Here is a 17,040-nt window from a genome sequence, read left to right on the forward strand (position 1 = left end):
AGAGAGAGAGAGAGAGAGAGAGAGAGAGATTTCTGAGGTCTGATCGCTGCTCTATGTAATGTGACATGTGAGTGCTCAGGGCTTCCTGGGCATTGAAGATGCTCTCACATCCCGATCACTTTATACCGAGTGAAGGACTGTTTTATGGTTTAAGAGTGGTTGGATAAGATTTCAGGTAGGCCAGGGGCTCAGGATGGGAGACACAGGCAGGTGGTTAGGTGAGGTATTAATGTTGGAGAGATCCAGGTGCTTGCATCTGACAGCTTGTCTGTCATTCTGCTTCATGATGACATCAGGCTGTTGCTTGCACTTTCACAGTTTCTTACTTACACCACTCAGCCCGAGGCACAACCAAATCACTGAATTAGGTTACAAAGTCTTCTTGACAGTGACTGCATAGAATGTCACTTGTGCTCTGAGAGCAATGCATGAGACACAATTTAAAGTAAGATAAATTGTCATAAAAGATGCGTGCATCAGATCAAAGCAATACATATCATTTTAATATAAAACTGATCAATAAAACTAAGATTTGTCATCTACCCCCACAGCTCCAATAGCATGCCTCTCTTTAGTGAAAGGGCACCACATGTCATTTCTTTCTTTTTTGAAGCTTTGTTGTATTGTTGTCATCCTCATGGCTTTTAACATAGTCCCAGAGTCTGTGTCAGATATTTGGTGTCATTTCCCCTCAGGAATAATATCTCAAGCTCAATTTGTGGTTATTGTAGGACAGCTTTCAGATTTATTGTGAAGTTTAAATTGATTCTGTCGATGTTGGGTGTGTATTTTTTTCTCCAAATGATAGCTGTCAGAATTTTTCACTCACCTCAATGCATATGGCAAGATGCTGCAAGGCAGCATGTGGATTTAAGGCAGTCTGAAACTTCTCTCAACAATTGATAGCAGGACACAAGGCTATAGGCAGTGTGATTTTTATGTTCTAAACAGCCATACATAATAATGACAGAAGGGCCCACTCAGACAAAAAGGCCAGGTCATCTCCATTTCTTGCTTGCACCCTGAACTGCTGACTTATTCACTTTGTCAGCCTTGCATGAGTTCTCCTCCCCACCCAGCCACTTTGGGTGAGTGATACAGGCTCCTCTGTGTGGGGTTGGACTGGGAAGTGATATGAGAAGAGACAGCTTTCTGAGCCCCGTCCAAAAATTGTCAGCCCTCTTCAGCTCACCTGCTGGCTCCCATGTCTCGCCTGTGAGGTTGCCTCCATTTTTGAAGCAAGACTGGCCCCCTGTGGTTACCGGTGAAATTACACCCAGGCCCAATAATTGTTATTCAGTGCTGAATCTGGCAAACGGTAGTTGTCAGTTTATGGCGATGTGTCAAGAGGATGTAAGGCATGTGGTATCATAGTTTACACAGTCACTTCTTTTCTCGTTACAGAGGTGTTAGTGTAGGGAAAGAAAGATCTATGTGAATTCAAGCAAACACACACACATACACACATGCACATACATGCACACACACACAGACACAAAAACACTGCAGCAGAGTTATGCTAATGTCCAAGAGCATTGTGGATATACACTACTGACAATATATCCTTCTTTTTTTTATCTAATTACATTTTTAATGGATTCAACCATTTATCTTAAAATCCAGTCTAAATATTTGTGTCATACTGACCTGTGTTTATTCAAATACAGTGGTGTTTATTTGCCACTTTTGTACAGGCCAGGAAGTCTATGCATTGTAATATGCCATGTCATAGATTTCAATTATTGCAGCTTCTAAAAAGAATGCAGTAATCATCACATCCGCTGGGTGGCAGCAAAGATTTAAACATGGATACAGACATCATTTACCCTTGTATCTGTGTTTCCAATAGCTCTCACACGAAGCTTCTTCATGTAAAAAATTATAGTACAAGAAAAGTGTTAAGCGACAAAGAAAATCTTTTAGAATTGTGCTTATGGTTGCAACATCTTTTGGTCAATGAAAAATCCTAGCAGTTGTAGCCTCTGTAAAAAGTAAATAATTCTCTGAGTAGAACAAAATAATCGACGGCTACAGCATGCTTCTTTTTTCTTCTTCAGTGGATCCAATTTGTACGGCGTCCTTGCAAAATTGGTTTAATGATGCCTTAAGCAATAGCTTGATAATACAGGTAATGCAACGTAGTATTCACACATGCATTCTTCTACACTTGTGAGGACCATATTTAACATAATATCTTCCCTAAAAGACATTATTTTCTTATCTGTTTTACACGTCTTACCTCAAACATACCTTTACTTTATCTTAAAATAAGAAAATCTATTCTTAGCACTAACAGTCTGAAGGGACTTTTTGATGGTGGAGGGTAAGCTAGAGGTCTTTAAGTTTTATCCCTCAATTGAATTGATCTTCACAAGTTAGAGGCGCTAACAATAGGAGATGGCAAAGTGTGTAACTCTCTCTGTTGCTCTCTAATGATCAGAGAATTACTCTCACAGACCTCAAAATAACTCAGACTGTCTGGTTGTAATTATTGAATAAACACATGCAAGATTCTGATCTAAAGTTCACCAGCAGTCAGCACACAGTAAGTACTCTGAACTTAAGGGGCCGTGTCTTTTTAAATCAATATGAAATGTGGCTGATTATACTTTTTTATTTTTAGAGATTAGGTTTTTAACACATTCATTCAAAACCTAAATGGCTAACTGAAGCCAAAGTGCCTTACAAAACTCTGTCTCTCAGAGGCTTTTCATCCTTGAACTCCTTTCTTCTCTTTCAAGACATCTCTTCATCAGAGACCATTGTTAATAACGTATGTATTTGCTTTAGCTGTGGAGTGCACCAGGACTCTTTCAACTCAGAATTCCTCTCACAGAGTGCAGGTCAGATGGCATCTTTTGTAGAGTGATGGAACCAAATATGGATGGAAATAATGAGTGTGATGAGGACAATCTGCCATACCTCAAAGACTTCTCGGCTCTGCCAATCATCTGTCTAATCACAGAGTCTGTTGGCAGAACAAGCATTCATTAAATATTAGCCAGAGAGGAAGTTGGCCATTTAACCTGTATTAATTTAATCCTTTTTGATTAATTTTCACCGCCCTTCCATATATTTCCTACTCTAATTATTGGCCTGCCTTTCTGCTGCTTCTCTGCTGCGTCATTATCTTCAATCCTCTGTTGCTGTCTTTTGTTCTTCTTCTCTGTGAATCTTATTTAGCCTTTTACTCGCCTCACTCCCACTCCCTCTGCTGTCCCCTGCCCCTTTGGCAATGAGAAAATGGCATCTTAACATGTGTTTCTCCTTAAGCCTGCATGTGTCTTAGCTTGTACTATTTCTGTCCCGAGCTCCTAACACTTTCACCGGTGATACTGAATGTCATGTTGCATGATGGACTTATATGCAGCAGCAATCTGTAGATACAATACTGTTGAGCATCGACATGCACACATACACACAACAATATAACATAAACATATGAACAAAATTCTACCCAGCTCTTAGCCTGTGGGTTTGCTCTATAAAGGGCATTTTTAATCAGTTCAAATGGTGAAAATCCCCACCAACTGCAGAAATGGCAGCATTCGTGCACAGCACACCCATGGATGGCAGTAGAGCGTTACAAAGCCCTGAGGTCATGGGGACAAGCTCCGGGTGAGATAACAATACGGGGGAGCAGGCAGCGCCACACACTCGCCTCGTTTCCACTGTGAAAAACACACAGCGAGCTACAGATTCACAGTTGAAATACAGGACCAAATTACACCTCAGCTAATTACACAGACCTCCTTCATAATGATGCAGAGCTGTTATGACTGAGGCAGCAGAGCCGCACACAAAGCCAGCCCCCGCCTGAGCTCTGAAAGATGCTGCAGTCATCTGGTTCTAAGAATACTGGCTATTTTTCTGAGTCATAATTCATTAATTAGATGATGGAGGCCCACTGCCTTCTAAATATATCAGGATCAAAATCAGCTCAAACAAAGTGTGACCTTATTGCCATGGCAACGATTTAAATGACATAAATAGGCTGTACCCCAGGGTTCAGGCAGACAGTGGTGTGCTTTCAACATGGAATGTTTAATCTATTAACGACTCCTGTGGGGCTTTGATTAAGGTAACTCATCTGGGCTTTTACATTTTATAGCAGAGACTGAGGCCACAGGAGGACTGTAGAGTACATATGCATCGATCCTGCATGCATGTAGTAAAGAGAGTGAATCCTAGGGTTAACAAAATCAACAAAATGAAATATAACCTCTGTCCCAAATGACAGTATATAAATTATGACATGATGAATGTTACATATCTTACATGGAGGATGATAATGCTGCATGTTCATCTGCTATAGAGAATCAAATAACTTTGACTCTGAGACATCCTGTGTGTCTGTTTTTGTATGTGCATGCATGTGAAATATAAAATGTGTCCTTTTCTGTGTGTATGTCTTCACATATGCATGCACGCATATTGTGTGTGTGTGTGTGTGTGTGTGTGTGTGTGTGTGTGTTTATGTGTGTGTGTGTGTGTGTGCGTGAGTGTGCGTGTGTGTGTGTGTCTCAATACTTCTCCATATTTGTGTCCACTTGCATGAGTTCAGCTTTCTCTCCACTGAGCTGTGAAATGTCTACAATACCCGCTAATGGTGGTTGCCACAGTGTTGCGTGAGAGGCTCAGTAGGGCCGTAACATGCATGTACTGTACAGAATCTCGGTCACTGGCGTAGGAAACAAAAGTAAGGAAGAAAACAGTATCACCGCCCCAGGCTGCAGCCCGATTGTGCTTAAGTACAATAATGGCTGTTAACAGGTGAAAATCTGTCCTTCCAGAGGGAACACGTGAGAAGGAAAATCAATATAGTAAGTGTGTCTGCCTGGCTGTATTGACTGTAACACACCTTCAATATACCCTTTGGTGAGTCCATCCTTTGTCTTTGCAGAATGGCCCGTGGAGCCTGCCTAATCAACCCACACTGAAGACAAGGAGATGCATTTTTAATAGATCACGAGTCAAGACTGCAGTTCTGACACCAGGTTTCATAGCAGGCCTCTTAACCTTCAGTTTTCTCAAATGGACTTCAAAATACTCAAAGTAAGTTAACCTTCTTTACATTAAGTGTAGAAATGGATTCACATATTCAGGACAGAAACGTTATTCAAACCCAAGAAACCTTTTTTTTAACCATACAATTGCACAACATGGAATATATCATTGTCATTTTGTATGTTTCCCTGAAAGCTTGCAGCCACCTAAAACTGTTGCAATTCACTGCACTTGTTCTGAGAAGCTGCATGAATATTTTTTTTACCAGAACATGCATTCAAATTGTATTCATAGAAGGACTGATTACTCCTGATTGTTCCCTTGATTACAATCTTAACAGTCAATGGGGGCTTATACATTATTATTTAAAAGGCCATTTGGTATGTATGAATGGTATATGGTTGAATATATGATAGCTCAATCAGGCACATGCAGGGCGCCACAGTTTGCTTGAGGCTTGCTAAAGAAAAGGGTTTGATCAAAGCAATAGACGAGGACGTCGTGAGGCAATCAGCTGCCATGCATTCTGCAGCACAGCATGTCTCCATCCACTGTTCTGCACCTACTCATGCCAACATTACCAGCTGAATACATCTCAGTGCAGCACTTCCTGTGCTAAATGTGCCCGGTTAAAAACTGCCCACACACACACACACACACTGAGGCACTCACGTATAAGCACATGCATACAGATACACATTCAAACACACAAAATGACTATGATCATTTCCTGACTCTATGACCTGATTAGCTGTGACCCACAAAGCGCAGCCTTCCCTGGATCCACCGTCAGAAAGCCACTGCCACATACTGACCTTTTCTCCCACCATGCTAATCAAACATTCTCTGTGTGTGGAGGGAAAGCAATTCCTGTAAATGGAGTAATTACTGACAGCAAATTGGGAGTCTTCAGCCTGGCAGAAAGGTATCTGGGGCTCAAAGAAAGACTGCTAATTGAGAATGCCCCCCTATTCAATACGCCCTTCAGTGAACTTGAGGCACTGGCCTAGTCCCTATCACCCAGAATAATTGACTTTTTCATCCAGATGGTAACTTGTCTTCAGCTGAGAGTTGGCTAGCTAGCTTATATTGCAGCTCAGCAAACTAATAAACACATCTATTTTTGAGTGCTGATATTTACAAGTCTGTTTTAGACCTCAATATGGAGCATTGCTGCTGCTGATGAGAGCATTTTGAAATCTGCGTCTGCTGCTGTTCAGACCTATTTTATTGTTTGATTACTCTGCTGGCAGGGCCCTTTGTTTCAAAGATGAATTCATCTATTTCTGCAGTATAACTCTGAGCTGATCCTAAATGCTTTTTTCCCTTTTACCCTGTTAGATGACTGTAGTGACAACCACTATACATTTGGCCTCAGTCTGAGTCATCGTTTACCAGCATCACCCAGCCACAGAGAGAAAATATCAGTCTGATTTGCTAATCACCGAGGCAGGTTACTCAGGAGGAACATACGCCAAAGAATAACAAAGGAGATAGACTTAAGGGCTATAAAAGCTGTGATGTTTAGAAGAGGGTAGAGAGAAAGGGAGATAAAAAAGAGAAAAGGCAGGTTGATGCATTTGAAACTCCCCAAGGTGATGAATTTACATCTTGTCTGTTTTCTGCCACGTTTGCAAGAGCGAAACTAACAGGACCAGAGAGGATTCGTGCGAGCCTGCCAATTACAGTCAGGTTGACTGAGAGTTTGCAGCAGCCAAATGTGAGGAAAAAGAAACAATCTCAATGCGCTGTTCTCAACATGGTCAGGAGCAAACAATGACCATCAGCTATAAATGCATCCAAGTAATGAAGGGGGAGAGAAGCAGCCTGCAGTCTTGTGTCCAGCTCCTTTGTCTGAGCTCACACTGCAGCGTCCATTTGTATCCTCTGTCTTCAGGTCATTAATGCTCAGAGAAGCTGTAACATTTAATTAGGGACACATTATTAGTATAACACAGGCTCAGCGTCATTCGAGAGAAATCCCAAAACAGCCTCTAACTCGATATTACATTTACAGCCACATGGAGTTCTGGGCAAAAGGGTTAGGAGAAATTTGTAGAAAAGCAAATTAGCTTGTCACTGTGAGCTTTAATGGGGTTTTGCCGTGCTGCTGGAAAGAGCACAAAGTGTTGTTAGCATTAATAAGCAGTCTTGTTTGAACTTGAGTTCCTTGTACTTTCCCTCTAACATACTGCCGATGATTCCAGTCATATAATCTGCAAAAGTCTCTTCTGCATTGTCAAAAGTGAGGCGCCGCTGATCCGTTCAGTTATTAAACAAACAATCAGACAGTGAAATATCAGCAAACTGGAGAAAATGAGTACACCGAGCAGAAATGAGAGGGCCGTACGTTGCATATCATAAAGGGGTAATATTCTGTGGAGTTAGCCGAGTGTGAGATGAGAAGTATTCTGAGTGGGAAGGTGTTGGTGGGAGGGAGGAGCAGAGGTAGGCCATAAAGGCCGTAAAGAGTGGCCATAGAGTCTGCTGCCTCTCCACAGAGTCTGCTGCCTCTCCACAGGGGGTTACATTGGATCATCAGGCTGAAGCGTGCAGCACCAGATACAATATTCAGGTACACTGCAATAGACTGTATGGAGAACCATCTTAGTTCTCTGCCAGTGTTGCCAGATCTCACAAGAGAAAGAAGCAACCAGGGTCTAAGGCAAGGAGGAGATCTCAACTATACTAAGTATACGAGAGGGGCCACACTACTTTACAAACTTCTAATAAACTACAAAAAAGATTTCCAACAGGTCCCAGGACAAGAATTACAGTCAGACAGCTGCATCTTACATCGTACTAAATGGTAACACCCGTAGACCGCTAATAATAGGGTTACACTGCAATTGAGTTGTCACTCACTGTCTGTCACCTGTGTGCTTGTGTGTGTGTGTGTGTGTGTGTGTGTGTGTGTGTGTGTGTGTGTGTGTGTGTGTGTGTGTGTGTGTGTGTGTGGGGAGGAGGGGCTGTAAGGGGGAATGGGAGGGGCAGGGGTAACCAGGGCTGCTCTGTTGGAGAGAGCTGGAAGACAAACAGAGGGGGTTCATACAGGGAGCAAGGCGAGCCCATAATAAGTAACTACACTTAAGAAACGCGCAGGACAATATTTCTTGGCAACTTCCCAGAAAAACAAGCTCAAAGGTCGATGATAATAAGCAGACTCGACAACACAGTCTCTACCCGAATGGCAATTGAACTATTGTTATTTTAGTGTGCTTTAAACATTCACGCCTGTGTCTGAAACCACACACTACTCACTACAGTATACTGCACACTATAAAAGGAAGTCACCATAGTGCTGTTTACACTATGAGTAAAGAATGTGGACTCTTTGTGAAAAGTAATCTACAACTGATTGTTAACCACGCAATATATACCATCATGCTTTGTTGTGCAGAAGAAAATTGCAGACGGACGAAAGGAGCGTTACCGGGTGCGACAGTATTGATGTCATTATTAGCATGTGAGTTGTGTCTGACGGTGATTTTTTTTATTGTGCCAATGAGCTCACTATACTATAATCCTCCTTTGAACTCCCTAGGTAAGTAGTGTAGGGAGTAATGAATTACTAGAAAAAATAGGCCAATCTCCTAGAAATGAAGTCCATTCACATTTTGTAAGAATAAAATGAAGAACATTGTTTTTTAACAACTGTCTACTAACATTGTCTGTGTCACTTGCTAAATTTTTTTTTGCCTAAATGATGTTAACCAACAACTTTTTTGGAATAATGGAATAGTATGTTTGACAGCAGCATCTCTCTGTCTCACTTCAGCGGTATGATCCTGGAAAAGAAACCAATTTTATTGTAATTTACTTGCCAACTGGACTTCCGTTAACAACATCATGATGCAAATTTGTACAAAGTGAAAAAAATCAAGCTTTTTTCAGGTCCATCCTCAAATGGATCATAATAAAACTTTTTCAAATGTTTGCTGAAGGGAGGTCGGAGCGATCACTTCTTATGCGTGTAAGTGTTTGATCTACGATGGCTTGCTAGCTGCACTTTAATGTAGATATCTGTTTATGGAGACAAATGAATCTTCATCAGAATACTGCCGATTAGGGCCGGTATGTCATTAGAAAGGGTAATGTTCCGCTTGTTTTTTTGCTGCCCACACCGACTGTTTTTCCTTCACACGCCAAAGCCTGCTGATACCTAATTGGCCATTACAGCTCGGACTACAAATTCACATTTCCCATGCTGAAGATCCAGACCCCTGTGTATGTAGAATCTGTAGAGATGATATGCTTATCCCCCTGTAGTGATTTATTCAAATGTTGTATGGTTATGCTTACACACTTTTTAAGATTTTGGTTGAAATTGTCTTTATATCCTGACAGAAATTAAATAACTCATGTGCTCTGAAAAAGGGACGAAGGAAATCTATCACCTTCAGACATTGGTAAGTCTGTAAAAACCAATGTCTGCGATGAGGTACCAATCTGATGAGCCAATCAGATGCCTCCCTGTCTCTCGTTCGCTCTCTACCCCTTTGTTTGCTCTAGTTCACACTCAAAGCGCGTCACAGATGACTTTAGGAGTTTATACTGTGAGTTTACTTACGTGGCTTTTGAGGAAGCATGGGGGGGGGGGGGGGGGGGGGGTGGGGGGTGCAGACGGGGCACAGAGGGAATGCTATTTTCAAAATCATGCTGCTTTTCAAGATGACCAGTCCTGCCTTTAAATAGAGACGCGAGACATTATTGAAATATGTGACTTCATGTGTGGATTATAAGGACATTGTTTTCTTAGTGCACATATTTACTGTTATATTGTTTCATACAGTCAATTATTCATGTTCTTGACAGTTGCCGTAAAGCTTTTTTTCTCGATTTCTATTTTGATCTTCTTACTATGTTATGCATCAGAACACTAAGGCAAAACCTTACATTACATGCCAGGCAATAAATCCGATTCTGTTTCTTTAACACTAAGAAAAGTCGCTCTGTTGATTTCTATATGTGTGTGTCCTTCCTGCAGTAAACCAGTCGAAGCAGGATGCTGTGCGACACGCTCTTCAATCTGAGCACGGCACAGATCTATGGAGCTTAATGATGATATTTGTGAGTGCAGCCGGGGAGATATGATATCAGAAAGGCCACCCCTTTCATTAATATTCCATGCAGCACGTAAAGGGGATGGGAGATGATTTTCCCCTGAAGGAGGTGCTTCCTTTGCTAATCGTTAACATAAATATTTTTGAGTCTGTCTTTAAGACATGGCAGTCTGTGACTCTACTGCTTGTTCCCCCCGGGGACATATCATTGTCGACTATTCTCTGATTGCCTCGGGTGAAATGGACAGGAATGCATTCAAATGAGATCCAACCTCTAGGCACTGGGGGATAAAAATGGCATAAATACCCATTAATAATGACTTTCAGAGGGAAACACATTCTGGGGACATTTCTGACACTCACAGATTAAATCAGTAATTTAAATTTTTACTGGCGCACATGCAAAGGTCTATCTCTGTAAAACAGCTTAATGCTCTTTTTTTAAGAAGAAGCAAAAGCTTATATATAAGGAGAACTCTGCACTCCTATCTCTTGCATTCATGGTAATCTGATATTATAATATCCTTGTTGATGTTCTCCATTAAGTGGCACTTTACTGGCTCCACTGATTAAACCCACACACTTGTTTCCCAGAGTAAATGCATGTCTTGTATTATTCAAAGGTAGCAATCCCAGTCTCGCTGTTAACATGTAAGAGTCTTGTTCAGGGCGGATTTGATACGATCAACAGAGATTTAAGCATGACAGCAGCAGATATCCATCCAGAACATACCAAATAGAAAAATGTGAGAGAGGAGTGCTCTTCTCTGAAGATCTCTGCAGCAGCTCCCTGCATGCTGTTAGTCTCACTGAGAGGAGTACGAGATGAGAGCTGGGCATGAGAGGGCCAGCAGCCTGAGGCATTAGGGCTTAAAGAGAGAGACCTCTCCTGAATACCTATTCATCACATCACCATTAGTGTGGCTGAAGCACTCAGCTCAGCTTCTAAAAAAGATAAGCAGGATCACTGCATTAGATCCCACAACATCGTCTGATGTAAACAGCTGAGCCGCCTTCAAACCGCTTCTTTTCTCATCTAGCTACACGTCCACGAGCTCAAAAACGGAGTATTAGATAAACATGTGCAGACTCTAATCATCATGAGAGCAGGTTTTTATCAGAGCATGACGTTACCCCCACCACCCCCCACCCCTCCATATCTCCCAATCAAATGACACTCTACATCATTTTCTTCTCTCATCTTGTCTGTCATCACTTCGTCCGTTCTTCCTGCTGCCTCCTCTCGCCAAAGCGACAGGATGCACATGCCTTTGTCTTGTCATGGTCATGGCCGTATTGATTAAGCAACGTGGAGCTAATTAAAGACAATCTGCAAGGAGTGTATGTGCCAGTTGAGGGGGAAGAAATCATAGTGACAAGAGCAATGGGCCTCTAATTATTATTCTCCTTTTGGTTAGGATGGGAGAGAAAAATCTCCCTCCAGGCACAGTCAGGAGACACTCTCTCAGTCTGCCATATTTTTATATTTCTTATTCATTTTGTGTTGTCCTCTCTCACTCCTCAATACTCACTTTTCAGCCATGTTGCCCCTCTCTACTCCACTGGGCACTAATTCAACATTCACATCGTCTCACTTTGTACTCAGACACTGCCCACCAAGCCTGATCACAGCAGCGTCTTCACTTAACAGCATCTGTCTACAGTGTGAGTGTGTTGTTGAGTCTCTGTTTAAATGAAAACATTGTTCTGGTGTATTACTTCTAGTGAGGTTATGTGTTTGGTGCTTATTGTCTCTCTTTCAGCAGGATTCCAAAAAAAGACGACCGATCTGATTTTATGAAACTTAGTGTAGCACGGGAACATTTGAGTACATCCAGTTCTTCCTCACAAGCAAGCAAGAATATATCAATATATTTCCATAGAAATACATCCAAACATACTGCCGATTGTATGGGTTATACCTACAGATTTGTATATTCAAGAGAACTGTACTATTTGCCTAAGCCGAGCTAAACCCTCTGTGTGTCCTTCTGGTTTGTAAGGCACGTTTAGCTAGAGTCTAAGCTTGACCTAATCATTTTTCAGCATTTACATGCACAAATGCATAACCAGTGGCAATAATAGAACTTAAGGATCAAACAGACTTTTTAAAAGTATACAATAATTACATGATGTTCTTTGTGCCAGACTGGCTTTGAGGCAGAGGGTTATTTTAAAAAATAAAGTGAAAAATGTCTTCCACTGAGAACTCTGTTGTTTCAGAAATGGTTTCTTTTTCATCAGTGAACAATCAAAAGGTTACAATTTGTAATGGAATCATGGCCCTGCTGCATGGACTTGGCTGGCTTTAAGAAAAGCTCTTTTTCGACTAATATGCTTATCTGAATTTGAGCCTTCTGATCTATGAAAAATTAATTCCAAAGTCAGCGCGTTTCATCATTTAACTCCAATTTTGTGTAATCCATCAAAGCCAGATCGCATTTCTTTCAGAGAATGTCTTCAATACTACAGATATTCCATTTAACTTTCTCTTTCATATGATACACTGAGAGTTCCCAATTAGCAGCAGATGAACATATGATGGTCTATAGTTGTGATTTCCAACTTTTCCATGTTGTGTTGACATATGTCTGTGTGTGATTTTTTTAGATTTGGAAGAAAACCCAGGGGTTTAGAATCAGGCGGCATAATGTAATGTAAGCTGCTGTTCCTTCCACTGAGCATCTTGTTATCTCTCCTCTCCTACATGTAGTGTCTCTATCAAAGGACCTCTCTACCCTGCTCACCGTGGGGCTGCAGGGAGCAGCTCTACCAGCCTGCTTGATATGCAGCAGTGTCTGGTGGCTGCTGGGCTCCCACGCCTCCCTGACTGGAGCCTTTAAGCCTTGGCGCAGTCGGAGAGAGAGCCTCCCTCATCAATGGCCCTACTGAGTGGCAGTGACAGTGCCACGCGGAAAACACATCGATTAAATGGTTCCTCTTGCCACCCGCCTCTGCTGCGCCACATAGCTCTCATCCTTCATCCCCCAAAATGAAAGCTCTGCAATTGAGTTAGCTTTTAAAATGGGAGGCGATGCCGTCACACTCACACATGGTGGTGAGGAGGGGGCTTCTCTGGAATAAAGTTAGCGAGGATCATGTGAAATAGGAGCAGAAGGAGACAAAGTAGAGGAAGAGAAATAAAGCAGAAAGAGGTTGTAAGAGAGAGAGAGAGCGGCGTAGTGCAGTCTGAGTTCAACAAAGATTTACTCTGTCACTTTTTGATCACGTCTCCCTCAATGTCAATTGCCGCTACGGCTTCCAGCTCTGAAACAGGAATGGGAGCAGTTTGCAATTAACGCAGGCTTTCGAAGAGTACGCTATGCTTTGCATGAAAATCCTTCACTGAGAATCTGACATAAAAACCAAACCTTTGTTGGAGAAAAAAAAGATTTCCCAGGAGAGTGGTATGTTGTCCAGCCATGTGATCAGGCAGTGGGGGCAGAATCTATGTGTAGTGTTTGAGAATGCATAACACTCTCTGATACTGGATGTGTGTCTTCCGATAAAAGCGAAAGAGATGTGAAGAGCGCTGTTCAAGTAGCAGCTTGCCCAATCTGCTCAGTCTTATGAAAGCTTTTGTATCAGAGCAGGAAGAGGAGCTCTAGGCGCAACAGCCATATTTATATTCCAATCTTCTACACAGAAACCCACATTGCCAGGCTCATAAAAGATTCATCGAGCAGGGGAAAGCAAGGTCGTGCAGAAAACTGGTCAGAAGGTGCCTACTGCAAAGCAAAAAAAAAAGAGCAGATGGATGCAAAAAAAAGTGATTGGGTGAGTCCCATGGTGGCAGTTACTAAGGTTACATGTCTTTTTAGTGTTATTACTGGTGGCAGTGTGTCCAGCATGGACCACATGATCAAGCACCACTGTGCTCTAATTGGCAGCTGTCACTCATACTTTAACCCTTGACAGGCTAAACAGTCCGAGCCATGTTTGTTGGTGTCGATTCAAAGCGTTTGTCTGTCGTGGATCCCATGGCTGACATGTTTGTGAACCAGAGAGCAAAGGGTAGGCAGAAAGGGAGACAAAAACAATGTGTGTGAAAGAGAGACTGCGTGTGCGCGTGCATTTTTGGTCTGTGTTCAGGGTGTTGTCAGAGAAATGTCACTCTTGCTTAGAGTCACAGACATAAACCTCTGGGAGTCCTGCACCCTCCAGCACACTCACACTGAGGCAAAGAGAGAACATGGGGGAGAGAATGTGATATAGGGATGATATTCATCCCAGCAGTCAAGCTGATCCTTCCTCTCACTGTTGACAGCAAGAATACAAATCAAATCTTATAGATAGATGTGCAAAAATAATATTTTGAGAAAATGTTTTGTGCATTAATACGTTCAAATCTGCTGGAGGAGAGTAATAAGGTCAATAAGGGACACTAGAGGCTAAAAGGACACATTTAAATTTACTTCTATCCTCCCAGCACATCTAAAAAAAAAAAGGAATCAGTCCCTGTGTGTACAGCTGGCTGCTGGTAAGCTGCCAGGTTAACCATGTCTATTTAAACGAGAAGGATCTGTATTCAGTGCTCACTCCCAGAAGACCTCAGAGACCTTTCTAATGACGGTTGTGAGCTGCCCTGGAGTCAGCCAGCTCACTACATGGGAAGGCTAATGTTCATTTTAGGCCAGCCGGCCGCTGGGTTTCCAACGACGACAGAAAACAGTAACAGAGGTCATTTGGAGCCCACACAGCCCCCGAGCAGAAGTAGTGGTCCGTCTGTGGCTCCGGATGAATAAGTGGTCATTGAAAAATGGACTAAATACCAAGGTTACCGGACTTTCATAGTTGACTTTGAAGCAAGCATGTCAGCTGTCCTCTGAAAAAAAACAAAAAAAACTGCGGAAAATACTCAAATTCACAGGGTTCAAAGAATACAAGTCGTCGTTTAACAGACCCATTTACTCGATTACATCAGAGCATAAAAATTAGAAAAAAAAACATCATGGTCAGAATCTATTTTCTTTGTAAGAGTGTCAATCAGTGTTAGAAGCACTGCAATCAAAATCTGACTGTTCCAATGAACACAAGTACTATGATATTTTCATGATAACTTTCAGAGTTAGTTTTTCTAAATGATTTAATAATCCAGATTACAGTTTTGGGTTTTTCTTCTCTCAAATCAGGAAGATTGGCATTTCTTTATTTGCACTCAAATATCAAAACGTTATTCCAGCTAGAAAAGGTATGAAAGCATACTGACACACCCACCACCCGCCTCATCCTCGGGGGGGGGGGGGGGGACCATGACAGGGACACCAGTCTGACAGTCAGGCTGCTGACCTCACACGCTTTCTCTACCCGCCGTTCCATCTGTTAACCAATTACCACGCAGACCGCTGCCTGCCTCTGCGCTTCATCTGAGGCACTGCAGTAGTAAAATCAGTCACCCATTTTACCCCGGACCACTCTGTGAAAAAAACAAAAGCTCAGCACCATCATCACACACTAATATCGCCCCTGTGTGAGTCATTTAGAACCGCATTTAGAAAAGTGACCCAGAAACAGGTACAGCTTCATCAATACCAAACCATGCACACAGTCCTCCTCGTCCAATTAAAAACACACATAACAACCACTCTTCTTTACAAATGGGCACACACTGAACATGTTACAAACATCTTGAAGCGTTGCCTTGATCAAACTCTAAAACAAAAAACACATTTTAAAAGTAAACTTTATACAAGCCCTTTAATGACCTTACCTAAAGATTTTAAGGACTATAATGCAGGTCCTCAAAATGTCTCTATGTGTACACATTATTTTTCCCTACAAACACACCCAAACACAAGGCTCTGATGATGAAGCAGCGGGCTTCATGAAAGCACATCAAACATTAAGATGAGAGCGAACAGCGGACAGCACAAAGGCTCAACAGCTCTCCTAGCTCCAGCCCCCTTTCCTTAAGCAGCGTCTCTTTTATGAAACGAATCTCTTTACAGTGCTAGGTTTCTGAGTCACACAATGTGGTATCATTACCCAGCACTGATTCCAGCTCTCGCCCAATCAGTCATTACACGAGCACATGCTATTCAATGTCTTCAAGCAGCAGCGACACATAATGCAACCTCATTATCTGTGGCTGATTGTGAAGCAGCACCTTTGTATATTAATGGGGAGTGCGTGGAGGTGGACTCTCCCACATAGTGCTAGACATGATTGTTGGCGACAGACAGGCAACGCAGAAATAAGGTGATGTGAGAATCTTATTTGGCGGAGCAGCAAACACATGAGAATCACACCCGGAGTACACATCATATCACCATTTATTTGGAAATGAAGCTCAAACAATAACATCATGAATGTAATACTCCTTAAACAGTATATGAGACGAGCACATATCCTATTGTAGCATAGCAAGGTGATTTTCCCAGTTCAGTGTGTGTCTGTGTGTCTCACTGGCAGATTTACGCCCCTGCTCCTGCAGCTTTTCATTTGTTTAATTCTCTAGGTGGAGGTTAGCCTGCTGCTTGGCAGAGCACACTCTGTCCAGTCCACACCTCCTACTGTCCTTCCTCTCTGAAAAGCTGAAAACGTAGACTCTAATCTCTGTTCTTTTCTGACTTTTACCCACCCTGCACAGTATCATCCCTCAATATCAATGAAAGCTTTTAACAGGTAGGCTCACCGAAGATAATAGCTGAGCAACAGATTTTATTTGAATTATTTTTACAAGCTTTTTGAAAAGCTTAAATGTTTTTTTTTGGAAGATTGATGTGTTACAGGCTTTTGGCATTGTGACAATGGCAGGAATTTACCATAATTGGCCCGATTATACTTACGTCTGGGAGGGCTTTTATTGAGATAAAGCTGCTTTTCTAGTTGGACTGGCACCAGGAAAAGCGATTTCTTTTTTGGCCAAAGTGTCACTGCCAGGTCTGTGGACTGTTTAAAGCCATCTTGATTGGACATAAGCCGACTGAGCTGTTTGTCCTGCATGAGACTGATTGAGTTTAAGTCCGTC

The 17,040-nt window shown here is 42.1% G+C and overlaps 1 protein-coding gene across 1 annotated transcript in view; it reads right to left on the reverse strand.

The window, feature by feature from the left end:
• olfm2a (olfactomedin 2a) overlaps nt 1-17,040 on the reverse strand; it is a 50,256-nt gene that overhangs the window by 27,797 nt on the left and 5,419 nt on the right. The gene's annotated exons all lie outside the window — the stretch shown is intronic.

The sequence above is a fragment of the Labrus mixtus genome, chromosome 20 (assembly GCF_963584025.1).
Source record: "Labrus mixtus chromosome 20, fLabMix1.1, whole genome shotgun sequence".
Taxonomy (NCBI): Eukaryota; Metazoa; Chordata; class Actinopteri; order Labriformes; family Labridae; genus Labrus; species Labrus mixtus.